Genomic DNA, 18,365 nt, shown 5'->3' on the forward strand with positions numbered 1-18,365 from the left:
ACTCCATAGTTTGTGGAAAAACAAACAAACAAACAATAAAAATAGTGGTTAGATGCTAAAAAAACCAGCCTGGAAAATCAAAACTTTTAACAGAAATATCTTCAAAATCATCCAGTGAGTGAAATGAGCCCTTGGGTAGACCTGCCATCAGTCTAATGCTGTCTCAGACCTAATTTACAGACTTAAGCATCTTCAGCTGTGTGTAGATCTTGTGCTGGTTCCTTTCACTGCCCAGGCTGAAATTCTGATGCAAGGGGTTTCAAAGCCTCCTGATTTTCAGCCCCGATGAGTGAACTTTGACCTCCATAATTTAGACCTGGATTAGTCTTCAAGTACTGAAAGTGAAGGGATGATGACAACTAATATTAATAATTATCTTATGGGAAGCATTAACATGCAATAAGTTCATCTACACTCTGGTGTGTTCTGGATGTATAATTGCCAGATGTAGCATTGGCACTGCACAGATTTATCTGCTGTTGTCAGTAGATTCTTTTTCTACATAATACTGGTTATGAACATTGTTATGGAGAACTAATATCATTAGATTTTATTTCTCTTTTTATTTTTCCTTCACAGGAAAAGTGGCTCACTGTATTACAGGACTGTTTCTGATTTAGACTTAACAGCCCCAAAGATACTTCTTGTTATTGCAGTGCTACTAACCTGGAATTGCATTGTTTAGAACACTCACGCAGACATAGAGATTGTAACAAATAATTTGGTTGGTTTTGGTTGTGTTTATTTTATTTTATTTTATTTTATTTTATTTTCTTCTAAATTTATCTTGTTTATTATAATAAGAAGAATAGAGGGAAAAAAACCCACAACATGACTTGCTGAACATTTCTGAATTGTTATTTGTCATTTGCGTCAAATAAATGAATTTTTCTCTGTCTTCCTTCCCCCTCCAAAGCCTTGGGAACATCTTTCTGAATGGTCCAAATAAAGTTCCATCAGAGATGATATTTTAAAGGTGCTGTGTAATAAGTAAAGTTATTGTGCCTGTTTTCTAACTAGACTAAGCTTATTCGTAGAAACAGCAGCCCAGCAGTTGTCGCTGCTTATGACATTAATTAAGCAATGCTCTATGAAGCTTTGATTTTTGTAATCTTTTCTGCATATGAATAGTCCAAAGTTCAATGCAGGCTAATGATTAGGACCCACTTGAAGCATTTGGTTCATTTTGCACTGCAGTTTTCAGCTCCCTTTGACTCACAAGTGGCTGGAATGCTACAAATGGCAAATATGAGCACAGCTAAAAATGGAAAGAAAAGTAAATAGACAAAAACATGAAGGAGTACTTGGATGCTTGCTGCTGCTGTCACAACTACGAACACAGAATGGCATCATTACATTATAAGAATTGGAGGGGAAAACGTTGGAGTTTCCAATGCACTCGTGCTTTTTTAGGTTTTGCACACTTGTACTAGGCAAATGCCAGTCACTGGTGCCATGGTTTTCATGTGCTCAGTGCTTGGCTCTTTTGGGTGTTTGGTTCAGTCTGGCCCTGTTATTCCCCAGTTCCATGCTTGGTTGCTGTGCACCGTGCGAGGAGCTGTGAAATGCCCTGCAAGAGCTGGGGGCTGCTCCCTGAGGGCTGGCAGAAAGAAAAGCAAGCATGCTATTGATCAATTCTGCATATCACTATTTCAATTTTTTCTTTTCTGTCTAGACAAGGAAGTTTGGAAGCGTGGTTTAATGGCAATCTGCAGCACAAACTTATCCTTTGAACATCCTTTTAATAAGGGCATGCTGCTGCAAGCCAAGTCAAATCAAAGCAACAATTTTTTTTTAAGGTCTTATATCCTTCAAGAGAAAAGGCAGATTCATCTCTAACGCTAATGAATGAATCTTCTCCAGCCTCCCTGTTTTCTAACTGGTTGCTATAAGACAAAAAACATATATATAATCACTGTGTATGTCCTTTCTGGATATACATTCTCTGTCCTGCACGGGGCTGGAAGAATAGGATCTTAGGATCTTGTATTCTTGCAGTTCCTGGTGAACTGCAATGATTTCTGATTTTCTTTTTACTTGTATTCATGTATATTGCAAGTCCTTCAGTATCATACTAAAAAAAAAAATGATTTGATAATGCCAAAAGGGAAGGGTTAAGGTGGCAATAACTATCAGTGTTCTGTTGAATTCAGTCTCTCTCTTCATTTGGTTCAAGCCACCTAGGAGCTAAGTTTAAGTTACAGAAAGAATAAGAATTTCCTGGGGATGGAGCTTCCTAGGACAGACACAAATCTCTTTGGGCCTAGGGGGCACCAAGTGAACAATGTCTGATCATCTGAATGGCTTCAGTTCTGTCAGGTTGCTTTTTTTTTTGCTCTATTTTGTTTAATGTGAGAAATGTTTAAACATCCCATTTGGATTGGTTTAATCTGTTATTTCCAAATTGATCTCCATCTCCTTCTGAATATTTTTTTTTCTTCAACATAATTCTGAAATGTCCCTTTTTATCTCAATTTTGAGATGAAAATAAATCTTAACATTCTGGAATTGTCCCTCAGGATGGAAAATCTATTTTTGAAACAGCTTTGTACACAACATCTGCAAAATAAGAGAGAGCACCATAGAGATCTCCTTCACTACCTGGAGGATAAAGCCCAGCTGCTATTGCATGGTTCGGAGCCATGAAGAATATCAAAATTAAAAGACACTGACAGGACTATCTCAGGTGGCACAATAAATTCACTTGTAAGTTACCTCTATATTTAACAAGTAGATTCTTATGAAAAGAGTAGTGAAAATTTATGATAATACAGGCATCTCAAACTCCAGGAAGAATTATGTCCTATTTGCTCTGCAAATTCTCCCCTTTTGGCTTTCTTATCATTTACAGCTGTGCAAGTCAAGTACAAGCTTCAGCTATTTTATCTTTGCAGTATTTTACATCTAAGTTGAATGCTTGTACAAGACCGATGCCAGGAAGCCCATTTCCTTCTTCTCTTAATTCCACTGTACAATCTTAAGAATTGTATCCATTGGGTCCCTGTAGGAGGAAAATGTTGGATCTGTAGCAGATTTATTTTCACTAAATTTCTGAATTTCAATCAAGTTTGATCTAATAACTGTCGGCTGACCTGATTAAAGCGTACCTCGCTTCTAGTTGTTTTAAATCAACTTGGCTACTACACAGGAGGCTGAAATATGTGCTATTTTAGACAGCCATCTGGTACCCTAAATTCAGTTATTGTAGAGAACTTTGCTTTAATTCACTTACCAGGACTGTATAAAGAACACTTTGGGAGGGGACTGGTTTTACAAAAACACTTTGTAAGAGCTGAAATAAATAGCTGCCTTTACTGGGGAGCTGTGTTTGGGGGGGTTGAATTTTCAGATTCTTTTTGAAGGGGAGAGAGAATTGTTTTGGATTGGAGTAGATACTGAGCGATCATTTAAAACTTAAAGGAACAAGTTCATGTATGAATTATTTAAAATGAGCAAAATAAAGCCTCTGGCATGTTACTGACTTAGCAAATTGTCCCATGTATCCTCAGCTTCATTAGGAATGCTGGTTGTAGATGCCATTCAACCTTTTAATTCTAATATGCATTATGGATACAGAAAATGACAAAGCTCAAAATAGAAGAAAAATGTGGCAGATACCCCCATAGGATAATTCAGCCTAATTCGAGCACACAAAATTAAAAGGCATGATTTTAGCAGTATATTCTTCAGGAAGTGAACATTTTCAGAAACCAGATGGAAAACGTGAAGCTCCAATACGGCATCAACAAAACAATCTTGAGAAAAAGTTAAAAGGGAAAAAAAGATTTTCCTCCCCCCTACCTCTCAATTCCCCATGGCAGACAAAAATTCATAAAAATGAAGGAAATTACTGATGAAAAATATGAATTGGCAGATTGATTTTTCATAGTTCAGCTCTTGTTACAACACAGGAGTCTCTACAAGCATTGAGTTGGACATACAGCAGCAGCTCTGATGGTTGCTTTTCCCATTGGCACACTTTCCAGGATATTGAGCCCCAGGGAGTCCATTCTCCACCATCACCTTTCCTTTGCACCTCTGTGACTGTCACACCAGCAAGCTCTATAATGTACATTTGTAGGCCATGTATTTGATCAAATAAGGGAAAAAGTTTGAGAAGCTTGTTGTTCAACAGGGGCATGCTATTAAAAGCAAATACTGACTTGTGCTGGTTGATGTAGGACACTTGCAAGCTGCATTGTTTTCCAGCTTTGCTGTGCTGCGGTGACTCCCAGCACTTGAAGCAGCTGTTTGGGCCATTATAGGAAATACAAAACGGAGCAGAACACAGCTCATTTTGCAGTTTAAAAAATTTATCTTCAGTAGTGATGCTACTTATATGACACAATCTTTCCAGTTCATTAAATGCATTAACCAAGCAGTTCCAGTGCCAGCAAGTGATGCCGTCCTATGCGGGCTGGTGACCTGGGGCTTGAAATCAGAAATGACAACGGATTCTGCCCCATGCCTCCAATGAGCCTGATTTTGCTTCCTGGTTAAGCAACCAGAAGAAGCAGGAGATGGCTTTGTGTCACACAGGTTATAATTAGTAATTCATGATGATATCTGAGTCGGCAAATTGGGCTTCTGTAATATATTGGGCCCATGTGCAGAGGAGACATTGCAGCAGATAGCATCTTACACAGGTATAAGGGACCAGGCTGTATGTCAGGTCTGCGTGTGGGAGGCTGTGTAGGCAATGAGAACTGAGAGGAGGCTTTGAATAATGTAAAGAGAGTAAGAAAGACTTCCCCTGAAAGCTTTAATTGTAGTTTTAAAGAAGAAAAAAAGAAGAAAACTTAAACAGGCTTTAGAATAAGAAACATCTTAAAGAAATTAATGTGATTCTGTGGAATGTATTGTGACCTTTCAAATTACTGCTAGCATTATGCACTATGTAAAGTCACGATAGAAATTATATAAATACAAGACACTTGCTTAACGTCTTAAATATCTGACTCAAAAATTATCATGAGAATGGTGCATATTTTAGGATCCGATTATGTCTTTACCCACTGCTTGACTTAAGCATGTAAATGTGTCAGAGCGAGCGTCAGAGACAGCTCACGGCTGGCGGCTCTGTGTGCTCACAGCTGGCAGTGGGCAGGAGCTGTGCGTGATGGATGCATTGCATGGGGGCCCACCAGGTGTGGGCTTGTCCTCTGCTACCAACAGACTTGCAGAGCAGGCAAACGAATAAAGCAGAAGTCAATTTTGGCCAATGTTCAGGTTAAAAAAAAAAAAAAAAAAAAAAAGTACTAAAAATAATTTAAAATCATAGCAATATGTTTTTTTTTTTTGAAACTTGTTAACGTGTTCAATGAAGACTTTGTCTCAGTTGGAAGCAAGTTTTTTTTTGCTTTGTAATATAAGCATTGTGCGCTAATTAAGGCAAAACTCAAAATGGTCTACACTGAATCAGTATTTGGAAGGTAATGGAATTTTAGTTGGCTCAGTACAAACTTGTTTATTGATTATCAGTTGTCAAGAAGTTGCTAGGTTTTTATTTTTAATACTGATTTGGGACACAGAGCATTTAGGACAGCAGATATCTGCAGGAGAAATCTATTTCTTGCCCAGCTCTACTCAAACTGCAGAGTAATTTCTCTATAAATAGGTTATCTTCTACAGAAAGGTCAAAATAGAAATGGTCCTTTACTGCTGGACTAACACTCTTTAGAAAATTCGAATTGTTTTATTGTGTATGTCTACAGAACCATTGGTGTGGGAGCAGATGTGAGTGGACAGGACAGTTCCACCAGCTTCCCCACCACCGAACCGCATCCTGTCCACTTTGCTTAGATGCATTTTTGTGGCAATAAACCAGACCATACTTTTCTAACACCTGTTCTTCACATTTCTTTTGTCAAGCGACTGTAGTACTGGTTAGTATGGATTTAATCTCCACTGTTGTGATGCAGCACCATGCCATGCTGCCATGTTACCAACTTGGCACCAAAGAGAACCAGGAGGGACCAAGGGGTACTCAACCTCCAAAAGCTTCAGGTCAGTGACACTGCACTGAGCATGGCAGCTACATGGACACTGTGACAGACTGGATTTTTAGTGACCTTTTGTTTCATTATGACAATGCAATTAAGATTAAAGGAAGAGTTACTGCATGCTTTAAGACTATAATCGGAATTAACGGTTTTCGTATCTTAAAACCATTAGATAGCTAATCAGAACATATATAGTTAAATAAATGTGACTGACAATGATTTAGTGTTACCAAAATAGAGAAGAGAAAAAAAGCAATGGATAGTAGTGAGTTTTTGCATTTTTGCTACCCTTTGGGAATAAATACATTAGCAAGTGTTCCATCTCTGCCATGCTTGTTCCATCTTGTCTTGTGTTTATGTTCAACTACACCACATTCTAGTAAGGAGAAGTTGCCAAATGCACTCATTTCTTTCATCCTTTATTCAAATTTACTTGAGATTAAATACATTGTAGTGGCTGAGCTTCCCTTTTTGTCCTTTTTCTCCTCCTAGATTTGTGTCTTCAGGTGAGGCTGATATATCCCAACCACTGGAACCATTGGGAGGAAGCAAGCACAGAAGATGTCAAAATGTGAAAATGCACTAATTTTATGTTTTACAAAAAAAAAACAAAACAACCAAACCTATACCCCAAAAACAAGCAAAAACAAACCAAAAAAAACCCACAACAAACAACCCTAACCATGATTTAAGCATTCAGACAACCCTGAATTCCATAAATACCATAAATCTTATTATAAAAGTATCTCATATCTCTTGTGAAACTGTATGTGTTAGTAAGGCTTTTCATAAATTTTAGGTAACAAATAACATCTTGATTTTAGACTGGAAAACGTGGTTTGATACTGTTTGGGGATACCTGTAGGTGTCAGTAGATAGCTACTAACGGATGGGAGAGAATAAAATTTTCCTTCCTCCAATCTGCTGTCCACGTACAGCATTGTTAAACATGACTTTGGCCAGTCCATTTCTATTCTAGAATTTAACAAGCATTCACCTTACATCTGGTTAAAAGACTGCATTAGTACTTTGAGTAAATTATATTAAAATGGAAATTTTCTAAAGGCTAAAAGCCATTTTGCCATTGCAAAGCATTCACAAGCTTTCCTTAAATATTTCCTCTTTTTAATTGCAAATGTCATTTTGGTATGGCTCTGTTTTACTGCAGTTAGTAACATATTAGTTTTTTTCCTCCAGGGGAAAAAAATGAATTCTTCCCCTCCAATCAAAGGCAATATAGATCATTTAAATAATTTCTTTAACAAACACACTTCTCTTTTGCCTATGAATGAAAACATAGATTTGTTCTTTGTGAACTTATATCTTTTAAAATAAAAAAATGAAGTGATTTCTCAAAACAATTTTTAAATTCCTGTTTTCCAAGCAGGTTTCTGAGTAATATGTATGCATTTTTCTGGAAGGGAGGAATATAGATCTGATGGAGGACATTAGCAGTGATATGTATTCAACTTATGTCTGATTGATTGATATAATTGTAGCTCTCCATGTCCCATTATGATTGCAGGATTAGATATATACTTTTATTTCAGTTTAGTATTTTGGAGCAATGCCTTCTGAGGAAGAAAGAAACTAATAATTTCTTGTCACTAGCAAGATGTAATTATGTGCATTTATATTTAACCTTTCCAGATACTACTCATTAACATTTACTTAGCACAGGCATAGTTTACATTTTGATATACTGATTTTGTGTAAAGGTTGTAATGACTACGGTAATCTTTGACTTGCCACTGTTCCTTTCCTGAACGTACTGGGGCTATGTCAAAATATTAACCTGGGAGAACAGGAGTAGAGTTTGCTTTCTTTTGTTAAACAATCCAATTATGACAGTTATAACAATAAAATAATAAAGAAACCAGAACTGAAAATAATATAGAAATGTCTTAATGACATGACACTATGAACTGCTCATGGATTCATAGAACAGCTTCCGTTGGAAGAGACCTATGGATGACATCTTGCCAAATCTATTCCTCAAGCTAGGACTGGCTTTGGCATTGCATCTGGCTGCTCAGGGCTTTGGTTACTTAATATTTTGAGTATTCTCCAAGAAATGAGTAAGTCCACCAATGCCCTCCAAGAGGTTGAAGGATATCACTCTGAGCCACTTTTCCATCCTATGCTCTTGAGGGATACCATTTTATTTTCTCTCACAAAGCATGGGAAGGCATTGCCAGGAAGACTGCCACCCATTTCCTACATTCAATTCTCTGGCTTTCAGATCTTCCCCAGAGGCATTCACAGAAAATAAAAATGACATGTATAATTTTAGGTTGCAATAAAAATAAATCTATAGTCATGACGATAACTATTCTAATTATGGTCTAATTATAATAAAAGCAAGGGGGATATTTTGAAAGACAATGTTTCTTAGAAGTGAGAAATAATGTTTACTTGATTATGTTTACTTGATTTTTCCCTCTTCCCCAACTCTTCTGTTCACTGAAAAAAAAAAAACCAACAGCCTAAGAAAGAAGAAAGAGCAGTGACTTGAACGCATATGTGTTGGCATTTATTTCTGACTTCTGTAAGGCTATTTTAAACTTAATGAGGTGTATTTTTTTTTTCAATGATATTACTTAGTGGAATTGTATATAATTAATGTTTCACAATGTATTGTGCACTTGGAACTGTGTATATACAGAGTGCTTTATCTCATGGTGTTTGTGCATAGGCTTTTTTTTAAGTTCTTTTCTTTTTTTTCTATTTGTATGAGAGGTAAGGAAGCTACTGATTTTAAAAATGCTTGGTAAATTTTCCTTTTATAGATTTCAGTTTTGCAGACTTATCTTTGCTTCCAATGAAGAGTAAGCAGTGAAACTGGTAATAGTGACTGAGAGAGAGATTGAATTAATTCTTCAGCACTCTATTTTTGAATTTTAGAATTAATTGATGAGAAACTGGAGGAAAAAACACATGACCAGCTGTGCCCATGACACATGGTACTGTGGTGGAGCCTTCCTTTCCACACAGCTTTCCTAAATCAGACTCTGCCACAAAAGGTAGGAAGACTAAGAGATCCCAGATACTCAGCTGAGCAATGAAGCACTACAGAATAGACATATCTGGTCATTCTTTTGAGAGTTCTGTAAATATCTTACAATAAAATCTGATATTACGTTTATATTAAAAATGGCAGGTACTTATGATCCTACCTGATTATGCCGTGGGGAAACCTACCCTTTCAGGTTTTATGTAAAGGACCTAGAGAAAGCTGGAAACAAGCCTTAGAAACATCAGTTCATAAGCTGATATACCCATATCTGCCTGCATCTGACTATGGAGGTTTGAGTTAAGCACTAGACTGAAAAGGGTGCTTTTGAGTATAAGTATCACACAACATATAGGGTAGCCCCAGCCCAATCTTATAAATTCTGGAGGGTTCGTGTTTAAAGAAATGCTTTGCTGTCAACAAACAACAAAATAATTGCTCTCCAGGGGATGAAAAGCATTGGTTAAGATGCAAACATGCGTAAAATTCCACATCTTTTAGAGAATACTAGCAGTTTGGTACACTGGGAACTGGCAAATTGATCTGTGAATCTGTAGATAGTACAACAAATTTCCGACAGTTACAATTTGAATGACAGTTCAGATACAATTTGAATCATAGCTTTCAGATGCTTACAATTAAAAGTTTGAAAGCATTACATCTTACCCCTGTCTTGTAACTTCATTTTATGGTGAAAATACTCAGAACCTTCATGAGATTTCCAACCTTAGCTGAGTGCAGGTAACCCCATGGAGGTTCATGACATCCATAGCTGGGCTGAAGATTTCATTTTAAAAGCTTCTAGTAGATTCTGCTTGGTAGTGCTGGGCAGAGCTGCTGCTCTTGGCCAGTTCATGGTAGATACCTGATAAAATATCTTCGAGTTGCCATGAACAATATAAAAAATAAAATGTAGGTATTGTGCTGATTGTTTGGTTCAGAAATTTACCCACCAGTATCCTAGAGGAACAGTGAAGGATATTTTACTACTTTCACTTCTTCTGGGATTTTTGTTATCTAGTCTCCCAGTCAGAACTGCTGAACAGATGCCACCTGGAAATTGTGAATAACTGCAGATCATTCATAGGAACAACCTTGGTGTAATCATAAATGTCATCACACAACGTTACCTGGAAAAAGTAAATGAGCTGTGATCAAAACTCTGGTTTTGGCTTCATGAAATACTAGGATCTAGGAACATGAAATCATGTTAGTCTCAAAGACTGCAATCAGTTTACTGCTGGGAGGATGTTTTGTGCAATGCCATCTTGCGCAGAAAAAAATCATGCTATTTCATGTAAGGTTAAACCTATGTCATGAGTTGGGCTTATGAGTTGACCTGCCCAACACTTGGCTTTGGAAGCTCTGATGAGAGTTGCTTCATGCCAAATTTAGTAGAAAAATATGCATGGGGATACCCTTCACTGCAGTTAACCATAGTGTTAGAAACCTAAAAGATCTACCTGGAAACTTTGCTGAATGAGCAACCTTCTAAAGATGGTGGTCTGTTGTGTGTTGAGACATTATGGATCAAGAGTACATACAGAGGACTTTGGAATATAACAACTTGATACAATTGAGATTTCCAAAATGTTTGAAGGAATTGTGACAGTATGCAAGAGAAGAGAAAAGTGTTTTTGGGGAATGTTAGGCTAACCCAATCCAGGTGTGTCTTTCAAAGCCAGAGGGGTGGGTTAGTTATTAGGACCAGCTGTGGGCACGAGGTTAAGTTTAGGTTTAGAGGGCAGCTTAGCTTTTACTTTGGATTTTGTAGAAGGTGGTGGAGAAACTGTTTGTCTGGAGCATTTCTGCTGACTAAGGTAAAGCCTTTTATGGTGTTTTCTTCTTTTCTTATAGTGAGATCCTTGAAAAACAAGCCTCTGCTTTAGTAATGTAGGAGATGTTCTTTGAGGTGTTGAAAATAGGCAGAATTTGTGCTTTCCATGTCATTCTGGCAGAAGTGTTTTCAGGCACTGAAGAGCTGTGTGCTAGGTACTCTGATTAATGAAGTGCTCTTTGACAATTAATTTTTCAGATTCTTTTCATTATTTCATACCAAAAGAAGAAAAAAAAAATTAATGTTGAAAGCTTGGCTAAAATGCAAAAGAGGAGGAGGGAATTCAAACAACTGTGAAGAGTAGCAAACATCAGTTCCTGGGTGTTGGTGTCAGGGATTTCCATCTCATGTTTTCACTTTCCTGTCTGCAATAATCAGGTTTTTTCTATGGAAGTGATAAGTTCTTCTCACTCTAAAGTATCCTGAAAGTCAAATGCTTTGCAGGGTAGGTCCTTTTGGTGAAAAGCTAGCAGGAATGAACAGAGGTTTGTGCTACACTGGGCTTCTGTATTTATAGTGACACCACTAGTAACAATCCACGTCTGTGATAAATATATAGAATTTCTCATCTGTGAAGGTTGGTCAAAGAAAGAAAAAAAATTCTGTTGAGAACAGTAAATGTGGTAGTTGTGCTTGGTTTCCTCGAGCTCTATGGAGATGTTTATCTTGCTGCTAGAGGCTGAAATCTGTACAGTTTAAGAAACAGGTTGCTCGTGTATAGAAGCTGTCAGCTCAGTTTATGGCCAGCCCTTGGACTCTCATCTATGACTTGATTCCCACCACGTGAACAAGCTCATCCTTGTTGGTACACAGGAAAACAGACAGTAGTTCAGCTTCTGCTGGAGAATAACATGGAGTCTTTAAACTGCTGGTGGGGTTTGTCAGAATTGGTTGCAGTAGTGTTAAATGTAGGCTGCCTATGTTTTCCTTTCAGAGAACTGCAACTTGCTGCCAACCCCTCCTGAAAAAAAAAAATCCTAAGCATTATATTATATATGATTTAAGGAATTATCAGCTGTATGAAAATGTGTGTGTTTATTTCTACGTCATTTTAGTGGCCTCTGGGAGTCTTATATCACCTTACAATGCTATCAAAAGGTATTATCACTACTGCTGTTGTGTTGTAGTGAGTGCAGAGTGTGCGACCTGAGGGTGGCCTCCAGTGTTTCATTCTATTTTTTCATTAATGTTCATCAAATTGATAGGCAGGAAAATAATTGTTGTGGGTTTTATTTTCATTTTTTTTTTTCCCCTTTTCCTTATTTTTATTTTTCCTTCCTAATGAACAATGGGACTTCTATGCCTGAAGGCAATGCTTCCTGTCCTTGGTTTGCTTCTTTTATTTATGGGTTCAGTGTATGAGTCAAAAGCAAAATGTTTTCTTGGACTAGAGAGTGTTTTCTTGGGAAACTTGGTGAAGAGGAAGGCTGAAGCAGAGATAGAAGCATCAGACGGGAGGCATGCTCTCGCCTTTCTCAGCACTAGGTGGCAGGCAGAGTGTAGGGATGCGCTGTATAGAAGCAGGCTCGGAGCACCCGCCCGGAGACACCGAGCGGTGCCAAAAGCGAAGTTAATTTGCAGAGACGCAGAAGTAACTGAGCAGTGACAGGCAGTTCGCTGCGGGAAAACCTGGGTGAAAGGGACGGGAGCTGAACAGACACTGAGCTCCGAGGAGCTGCCTGTGGCATGCACTGGCTGGGCAGGGAGAGGGCACAGATGATGTGGGTGTCAAGCCGGAAGCTTTTGGCTGGGGTGTGCGAGGAAAGACACCAGCAAATGCTTGCTCCAAACATAATACAAAGAAGAAATCACAGCACTCTCTTCTATAGTTTTGTTGTTTGTTTGTTTTTAATGTAGATGGCAAAAGGACACAATAATTGTCAAGCAACTGCAGCTTTCAGTTTTGGTTCCGCATCCTACGTGGCTGTTACCAAATTTATCTTCCTAACTGTAGCAAAGAGGCAACAGTGGCAGCTCATATACATATTTATAATTAAACGTATGAGCAAAAACAAAACTAGGGCTTGGAAAGTTTCCACTGACAGGAGCCAAGCTCCCTCTTAGTCCTCAGTGGCAACTGCAGCTATCCTCTGCCTTACTGCAAGGGGGAGTTGATTTTATTTAGAGGGGGAAAATATATACCACTGATCTATGCCTTTAAACTCAAGCAGATGCTCTTGGCAGCTCTTCAGGGAGTGCTGCTAGCTGAGCTCTTCCCTTTGCAAACCTGGGTTTGCTGCTGCACGTGGGAGTGGCTCTGGCTGTGGCTCCCCATGGGGTGGTCTTGCAGTGTTAACTGGTCCATATTGCTTCTGCATCAAACAGCAGCTTTGTGAAGAAAGAACGGGGAATAACAAGGAAAAAACAAACAAACAAAAAAAAAAACAGGTCTGCAGGAAATGCAGTGTCTTGTTTAATCTTCTTCCTGCTAAATTTGAGGTAATTACAATGAGGTCATATGCAGGAGCTCGGGGTATAGCACTGATGCAATGAGAGTAATGGCAACTGCAGCAAGCTGGGACCTTGTCCTTTAACTCTGGTCTATAAAGGCCATCAAGGAACGGTCTTTAACTGATAATGTTATCCATGATAGACTTCCACTTGTATTTCATGAAATAGTACACACTCACTGATATTGGTCCTTAAGTTTTGAATTCAAACCCCTTCCAAGAGCAAGGAATGAACAGTTTTTCAGACAACAGCTCTTGGTGTCTCCTAATTGGGATGCTGTGATGGGACAGATGTGGAGTTCTTGGCTAATCGCCTTCGAGAGAAGCAGGTAGGGTAATGAAAGGAGTATTGATCTGTGTACCAGCGAACATTGCTCCTTTGAGTTAAGGAGATTGATTGATGACATTTGAGTTTCTTCAGTTTAAAGACGATAAAGGAGTTGGTGTGTTATTGCAAGGAACATTGCAAATCCCAATTTCATCAAATGCCTGCCACTCCTCTAATGTGATTCAAAAGCAAGCATAAATCTTTGATTCACGCCTTACTACATGGATATTTTATTATCTTTACTCCACTGGATGCGTTTTTGGCAACTTAAGACAATCTTGAGCTTAAATGTCATGGGAAAAGCATCTGACAACAGAAGACTTCTGGATTTTGACTGTTGCTGTGCATTCGCTCCATGCAAACAGCATGACATACTCAATTTCAGATGCTACTAAGAGCTCTGAAAAGACACTGCATATTGCCTCCATTGTAGGCAGCTGTATCAACAAAATCTTTGAACTGTATTGCTGCAGTATCAGTGGGACTTGTAATAGGCTTGGGTAGTTTTATCACCTTTTGAAGAAAAGCCTAGCATTGTTTAATAAAGAAGCAAACAAAGCCCCAGATTAACTGAAATGCAACAAAATCCGGTTTACGATATGAAGAACTAAAATCAAACCTATTTGTGTAAACATGATGCTTCTCTGAAGCATGACTTCTTTTAAGATAGCTAGTTAATCAAAATTCCCTAGAAAATAGGGAAATGTATCTTTCATAGAAGTGCAAAGCGACAAGAAAACACAAGCAAGCCGTTAAAGAATCCTGAATAAATAGCTTCAAATTACCATGCGCTTGCAGAGGAACAAACAGTTCCTGCAGGAAGAATTTGAGACTTTTCTTTCTGCTCCAGCAGTCAGCTTCCTATGAATGTTATAGGTAATAGGGGGAGTTTTTAAAGTTATTAAGATGGATCCCACGTGCGTTCAGATGTTCACTGTGAATTTATGACTTCGGTTCTTAAAAGCATGACATCATCAGGCAAAATAACAGGCTCTTCATTTTATACAAGTGGACTGTCCAGCTGAGCTCCATTTATTCTGTTTCACCTCTAATTTTGCCTTGCTTTGACTGTAATAAGGAACCATTAGGTATCATGGTGAACATGAAAAAAGAAAAAAATACAATCAGAAGTGTCAAAATAGAAATTGGAATTTTCTTTCATCTCGATTGTTGTTCTATTGATATCTGTTGCAAAATGTCTGCATGTTCATGCACAGTAATACTTGGAAAAACTGTGATTCTGGGAGTGATCCCTTCACCTAGTTTTGTACACAGGCTGAAATATCTGTAGGCTTTTTTTTAATTGAATGCTTAATTTTAGGCAAGGGTCCAATTCTACTTTTATCTACATGTGTGTTGGCACAACTCCTTACCCTTCTGCCTGCTGCTCCCATGCCCTGGTTGCAGACCCGTGACACCCGGTCAGCGAAAACATTCTTTTAATGAAAGGGGAGATTTCTTCATATTCCTGGCAACTTAAATGGCTTGCTCAACTGGGGGTACTGAGAATGTTCAGCTGCAATTAATCATTTTATTATTTTATTCTTATGTAGCTGGCTTTTAAATGTTAACATCTAACGCTGTCGTCAAGTTATTGCTTCATATGGTTGTAAAGCTCCTTGAGTGAGGTCAGGCACATTGGTTTAAGCATGATTTTTATATCCAGCCATTGGTGTGGCAGCACTGAGTCTGGCTGTTGGGCTCACCAGTTACTTTTGTTTGGCAATCAGCTCGTAGCTCACAATAAAATCAATGCTGTCATTTCACTTTCAGTCCCATAATCTTTGGCAGGGGGAAAGAAAGAAAGGAAGGAAATAACGAAAAAGAATATTAATTAAAAATTTTAATTTGTTCAGCAGAGCTTTGGGAAATGCAGAAACTTTCACTCCCAGTAGATTCAGCAGAAGCAGTGCATGTCTCTAAATATGGCTGGAGCAGTGATGCATGCTGTTTATTAGTTAGTCATTACAAACAAAATCTTGAATAAAGGCTGTTTAATTAAATGACTTTCCTATTCCATGCCTTTCTCCATAAGATGTGCATTCCAACAGGAAAGGAGGCTCCGTGTGCATCCATCACAATACACAGCTCACAGCTTTGCTTTCTGTGAGAAAAGTGGATGAAAAATAAGGATTGTTTCTTCCATACCTCTCTTCCATCCTTCAGTGGAACTTGAGATGATTACTGCTTTCAGCAAGGACTCGGATACTTTATTCTGATTATAAGAGTATAACTAATGTTCATTGCAACACACATCTGCATAACTACACGGCCATCATGCAGCTTTAGTGGTAGTAGATCTTGTACAGAGCATAAGTGGCAATAAAATCCCAGGAGATATTCATTTTCAGGTGCTAAACTCTTTCAGAAGGATGCACGTTAGGAGGTCATGAGGCTCATCCTTTAAATGGTTGTCATAGCTCATTCTTAAAGCCTGAAGAGTCGATAAAAAGGGATTTCTGCAAATGAAATATTTCAATAGACCACATTTTTAGCACAAATAAATAAGTCTAAATGGGTTGTTAGATGGTAGACCTGTCAGGGCACCTTCTTTAAAGTCTGTGATATGGACAGGATTGGTTTTCATGAATGTGATGAATTTTTTTTTTTTTTTTTTAAGGAGGAATAAAAGGGGAAATAACTGGTTGTTCTAACTTAGACTAATGTGGTGGTGGAAAGCCCAGTAAAAATCAAACTTGTGCGTGAGACGCAGAGATTAATGATGCAGACAGACTGTCCAGCATGTTTGAAATATGAGGCTAAAGTGGATAGACGGTGATGGCGTTGATACTTGCAGTCCTTCTGTCTCTATGAGAAACAGGCGTTAAAGCTGCATCACTTCTCACTTTCCTTCTTAAGAACAGATGTTCATACAGTGGTTGTTGAAGTAAACAGCATGGGATGGGAGCTGGGTAGGGAAAGAAGTGAGGTACGCTGTATTTGAATAGTCAGTCAGCTGTAGTGCTGCAAAAACAGGTGAAAACTTGCTCAAAAGCATTTTACCTTGTTTGAATCTCCATCTGCTTAAGTCGAGTAACATGAAAGGCACGCAGTGGTAGAATAAGGCTAAAAAAGCACTGATGAAAGGGAAAGTGCCTGTAATCTTACTAAGACCAGCTGTGTGTACATCATCCCAAACTTATCCTAGTATTTGTTTCTTCACAGCCTTTCTAACAGCAAAGCAAACTCTTCTGCTAACCCTATACTGGATGTGTGATCTGTAGTGTGATGTATTTATTATAAGGTAGTTTGCAGTGAAGTTGGGTTGAGTGAATGTGCTGCAGATTGCAATTAATGATATTATTTCTCAACAGCAAAATCCTGTACTGTTGTTTTACTCTAAAGTCAAGTGTTTTCCAAAGAATCAAGTGAAGTAATGTCACATTATTTATGTCCTCGTTTGAAGCTGTATCATCTAGTACATAACTCCTATCAGCAGCTTTCTTATTGAGCAGGATTGCTGCTATCAATGCTGCTTTTATATTAGATTTTTATTTTATGCAAGCATACATTTTTTCCCCAGCTTTGTATTGTTTCTTTTATTTGCTCACTCTTGCAAACCCCTAAGACAAACAGCTGAGATTGCTGGGGGTGAGGCAGAAGCATTCATCACTCCAAATTCTGGTACAAAAACCCAGGAGATCAGAGTGACTTCTGCATGCTGAAAGACATCTGACTTTATAGTTCAGGAAAAAGGAGGGGAGAAGGGAATTCAGTTGCTGCTTTCGCAGAGGAAACACAGGATGAAAAACATGTTACAGAAATAGAAAATTGGAGATTTATCTGGAATTACTTCTTTTAAATTCCCAAGAGAGCTGAAATCTTCCTTAAGAAATGGGGCAGACCCTGCTACATTTTATTTAATAACTCCCACTGTAATACCTAGCTGTGATGCAGCAGTTTGTCTGTAGGGTCCTCAAGGCTCTGCTTTTTAACCCCTGCTTTATAGATAAGATGACCAATGTTCAGGAGATGTGAAGAAGGGTGACAGCAAGTGTCAGACACCTGAGCCCTGTGGGTTTTTTGCTGTAGGTTTGAATTTCACAGTTCCCTGACGGTATGTAATTACGATAGGCTACTCTGTCTTGTAACTAATAATTTAATTAATCCTGGACTAACAGTTTCTTAGGTAGAAGTGTGGTGATGGATGCTGCTCGCTTGCCTGGGTGCCTTTGCCAACTCGCTGTGCCTGCAGCTGGGGAAGGGCAGCTCAGCACTCTGGTTCTTGCTCTACCAGTGCCTTGGGGCATCCTGTGGGTCCCTGGTCCTTCTCCTGTTGGGCAGAGCAGCAGAAACACAAATAGGAGCTGTGCAAAGCATGCTCATTGGAGGCTTGGGACAGTTTTGGTAGATTTACACCTTCAGCATGTCCAAATAAATCCTTTCATTTTTAACTTCAAGAATTTACTGCTTGATGGGATATCGTTGAATGCAGTACTTATCGTTTTCCCAGAGCTGACAAACTGACAAATGCCCGTAGTGCTGTGTGGCATTGAAGCCACCCTAGCCCACACTACCTAGCAGCAGGAACACTAAGGATTCTGTTTCTTAAGCAAATATGACCCTGTGGATGGCTCAGAATAACACCTAGCAAACACATCCAACAGATGTGCTGCTGTGTTGGCCAAGAGGTAAAGCTTTCTGCTGTCATGTTGGAGAGACAACCGTCCTAGCTACAGAGTGATCTGTGTCCAGAATATGGCTGGAAGATTGTCTAGCACAATCACTTGGTTTG

Source organism: Centrocercus urophasianus, unplaced genomic scaffold (genome assembly GCF_019232065.1).
Source record: "Centrocercus urophasianus isolate 14NV4802_14NV808 unplaced genomic scaffold, USGS_Curo_1.0 seq_19, whole genome shotgun sequence".
Taxonomy (NCBI): Eukaryota; Metazoa; Chordata; class Aves; order Galliformes; family Phasianidae; genus Centrocercus; species Centrocercus urophasianus.